Here is a 4,891-nt window from a genome sequence, read left to right as displayed (position 1 = left end):
CCCCTGGTGGGCAAGCCAGGGGCAACAGTGGCAAGGAAAAACTCCCTCAGAACTGAGGAAGAAACCTTGGGAGGAACCAGGCTCACCAGGGGGGACCCATCCTCCTCTGGTCAAACTACTTACAAGTGATTATACTACTAATATTAATAGCAGTAATATTGGTATTAGGAATAACTAGGAGTCTATGAGAATATCAGTGTAGGGTGGGCAGATGAAAGATGAAAGGTGATTGCCAGTGTTTCTAGGATATTGCTATGACATAATATGTGCATACATGAGGGAGAGTCTGAGAGATGTCCTTTGTGACATACTTTGTGGCAGTTAGTCAGAAAAAAGTTTTGCTTAAACAAATACGGTGGTTCTATCTCAAGAACTTCTACCCCTGAAAAAATCTATCTATCTATCATCAGCTTTACTTGGGTATGCAAAACTATTGATTGATGGTGGTCTGGCAGAAGAGTCCAATTTAGAGAAAAAAGAACTCTGAAATTTGTCAAATCACTGTAATTTGAGTTACTCTTTAGTGCCTACAATAGCTGGAAAAGGTCATGGATAGAAGCCTGGATTCCAAGTCACATCCTCAAGAGTTCTGATGCTGGACACCACTGGCACCCTACCATCTACCTCCTCCCACCACCCTGAATCCCTACCCAGTCCGCCAGCTCCTCTTATCCATCCACCTTTCCCGTGGGAGTTTGTGAAGCCAGGATAACCTTGGGACCTCAGCTGGACCTCTGCCAGGAACATTAAAGGGGTCTCTCTCTCTCTCTCTCTCTCTCTCTCTCTCTCCCTCCCTCCCTTCACCCGCTATGCTACCTCTACCTCTAACATATTCTATTATATCTTTTCCTCTTTTCATTTAGCCTCGTTTTGTAGACTTTTTGCACCCAATTATGCATATGTCTACTTACACACACACTTGCTGGACTTGAACAGGCAGGGGGGTAAAAGCGCCATTCACATGATCTCCCATGCAGCACACTATTATCTGTAGATTGTCGAGCTGCCAATTTCAATTTTGCTGCCCTATTATCAGGCCCCAAAATAAATGCCTCATTTGAAAAGTAGAAATCAAACTGTCTCTGTACGAGAGATGACTGACGTTGATTGCAAACTAACTATTTAGTGCCAGGCTGCACTTTGTGTGGCTTTTGTCTCTCACTCCCTTTTTTCCCAGGCTTCACGGCTGTCATATTCCTTTAGTGCTGGGGAAGGTCAAGTGCTGCTGCCTGAGAGATCTAAAGCATTGGAAATGATTCAGCCTCCTGAGTTACAGCGTTCTTCCACCCCACTGGTGACCGTGCAAAGTGTTTATGCATTTGTTTGCTTATCCTTTTCAAGTTCTTTTTTTATCTTTAGGCAAAAAAAGCAAAGCCTTCAGCTAAACGGCCCATTAAACATCAAGTATTTAAACAGCTCATAAATGCTACTTAACGATATATGTTAAAGGTGCACTGAATTTGGAAGCACAGAAACTGTAAAACTTTAATAATATTCGGTATAGGCTTCACCGCTTATTTACATGCATCTCAAACAAGTACAAAAAAACCACAGTCATCCAGCTTTAGCACTTCTATAGACAGTGAAGCACAGTCTTCTCACACATTCCCCTGCTCTTTCTCTCCCTAGAGATTATTTGGAAGTTCCCATGACATCATATACCGCCTTTGACCATCTTGTCTGATGTCCTTTGTGGCCTTGGCCATTCATACACACAAATACACATACATGACCTCATCGCCCGCACATTCTCCCTGGGTTTCACCTTGCACCTGCCATGCATTCCCTTTCCCCTCTGGCTGTATTAACACCCAATCTGCCCACCCCACCCATTCATGACCCATTGTCTTCCACTGAACACAGTGGCTGGCTTAGGCCTGATCCAGCATCAACTTTCACCCTCAGCACTTGTCACAGAGCCACCCAGCCTGCTCTAGACTAATGGCCCAACAGCTTACAGTTGGTTTCAGTCTGTGGTTTCACCCACTGGCCGAGTGGAGACAACTTGCCATTGAAAAAGATCTGACATAGATTGTGCTATCAATCAAAGGCCTATTCAAGCTGTCATTGTTACATTAACAAGATGCATAGGGGGAGAGATTAGAAGACTTTTGAACTTCAGAAAAGTCTTAGTGCTTTTAAACATTTACAGGGGCTGTTGAGGTTATGTCATCACTGTCATAAGAACTTCCTTCACAATGGCTGATTTACAGAAGAAGGCACTTTTAATGCAGTTCAATGTAATGAGATTTTGCTCCATTTCTGTCAGTCCATTCATTATGAAATTTTTTGACATGATGTGAAAGATAGCTGCTGTGCTGAAATGATGGAAAAACCTACTTTACCTTTAATGTAAATCAATGGAACAAGAATTTTTTTCAAGCAGATTTGGGCCATTGCTTTTGGTCCATTCATCATTAAATTTACATAATAAAATTTAAAAATAAGATTTTTAATTGATTCTTATGATTTCAGTTATTTTCTGATGCATCAGAAAGACATCTTCTGGCATCAGACCAAATGGATAAAGATGTACCCCCTGATCTATGTCTATGTAATGAATAGAAATCCCAAAGAGAAATATACGCTTCTGTAACCTTGTCGCTGTGTTATGATCAAAACCAGGTCAGTACTGTGCCTCTCATTATTTCTCTTTCTTCCACTCCCTTTCTGTTGAAGGAATAAAGGTAATGCATCTCTTCTGTCTGCTGCGCCTCAAGCATCCTGCTATGAAAGTGTTGAGCATGTGCTTCAGTGACAACAGTGCATCCACTGTTCTGGAGTGCGTATCTGTCTGCCCCCCACAACCCCACCCCATCAACCCCCACGCAGAGCTGAGATCATCATCCCGAGATTGCATCTTCTTTTATAAGCTGAATATCAAACGTCACTGGCCTGCCTGATTAAAATTTCCATTTTCACAGCTTACAGTCCCCATTGTAGGGAATAATTGCATGTTTTCCATCACAGTATTTTAGCAATACAAGGACGCTGGGTCATGAAACTAAACTTTTTAGATGATAGTGTGTTATTGTTGTGCTTTGTCTTTGAATGAAATTTTATTACTTAATTATTTATATGTAATGGCATGGTTACATAATGAATTGCATTTACTGTATCCACAGGTTCTTGTCTGCTTACGTGTTAATTTTGTCATCTTCAAATATCCAATAAAAATTTTGAATCTACACTTTCAATGCAATTTTTTCTATCTGTTTCAATGAGATCCAGCTAAGAAAGAGCTCAAATATATATGAAACGGAGTACCAAGTGGGGACTTAGCATGATTGAAGTGATATGTCATCAGGAGGAGTGGTCATGCCTCTTGGTTGATGACCCAGGTCCTATAGTTGTCATGTCTTCACATTTTCAATTTAAAAACAGGCTTTTTAATTAGCAAAAATGTTGGACCACAGAAACAGACACTAAAATACACAGGGTAGGGATGCTTCAGGACCAGGACTGCGACAACTACTCTAATAATACATTTTGAAAATTCAGTGAGGAGCCTGCCATTCTGGTGCTTGGAGCCCTTCAGCATACTTTTTAACTGGATTGCAGAGCAGCTCTGACAACATCTGTCAAATGAGGTCCTTTGCTGATAAGGAGGTACCCGTCTATCTCAAAGATCATCACAGCCCCCCAGCCCCTATCCTACATAGATCACACCTTTCCCCTAACAGGATACCACAGGCAATCCAGGATTTGATTTAGTGGAGCCAGGGGGTTGGGTGGGAGGGCTTGGAAGAAGGAGCCCAGAAGAAGCAGCTAATCAAAAGGAAGGCCTCTAGATGATTGCCCACCCTTCTGCCCCCAAACTCGGCTTCTCAAGTCTGTGTCATGCTTGGCAGGGTGCAGGGTGTCAGTGGAACATGGTTTTGATAATTCTGTGGCCTATTAAACCAAGCAGGCAGTGTGAGAGCTTTACTGGAGATTACACGGAGGAGCAAGAATACAACAGGGGTCGATTTTTCCCACAGATCGACCAATTAGTCCCCTGAGAAAACAAGCAATCCACCTCCATCCACCAGCTCCACCATCTCTGGCCTGCCAGCAGAGGATACAGAAATCTCAGCATCTTTCCCTCCCTTTACCATTCCCTTTCTTCGTGTTTCCCCAGTGACCCCACCTCTTTTCTTTAACTAAGTAACTTTAATTGTCCTGGGAAAGTCAAGGCTGGGCCTCAGGGCACAAAGCTCTGGCTGCTAATGAATGTTCCAGCCAAGGGATTAGGTGCAGCCATGGGCAGCCATGATGAGAGGGGTTGTGACAGAGAGAGTGTGTGATCTTTCTGTCTTGTGTGTGTGCATGACTCACACCATTCCTCCAGTCTGCTTTATGAGCTTTTGTTGACATGTAAAGGTTCAGTAGGCCATTGGAAAGCCAAAATTAATTTTCTTAAATGCATGGATGGGGAAGTCACCTAGAATCTAGGATTTGATGGAAATGTGTTTGAGTGTAAATGCATCAGCATTCCTGCAACTGACCACCTGCAAAATAATGGTGCATGAAGTCAATGCATCTCTCAGCTAACCATAACCTTCTCTAAGCAGTAGTTCTTACCTCAAGTGAAAAAAAACTCCCCAGAACAAATCTGTAGTGAGATTGGCAGTGGCAATACATTTGTCAGAATTATTAAACCATTACAAAGGTGTTAATCAGAAACTGAATAAACTCAATTCCAAAAGTTGGGACTGTAGGTAAAATCCAGGATGCAGTGATTTATAAACATTAACAGTTATTTAACTGGAAACAGTTTAGACCAATGTTTCTGAACAAACAATTTATTTCACCATCTATAGCTTATAACATTGTAAATAGATTCAGAGAATCCAGCGAAATCTTTTTGTGCATAGAGGAAGGCCAAAACCCAACACTGAATGCCTGTGAC

Source organism: Pygocentrus nattereri, chromosome 26, assembly GCF_015220715.1.
Source record: "Pygocentrus nattereri isolate fPygNat1 chromosome 26, fPygNat1.pri, whole genome shotgun sequence".
NCBI lineage: Eukaryota > Metazoa > Chordata > Actinopteri > Characiformes > Serrasalmidae > Pygocentrus > Pygocentrus nattereri.
Note: the sequence above shows the minus strand (reverse complement) of the source record.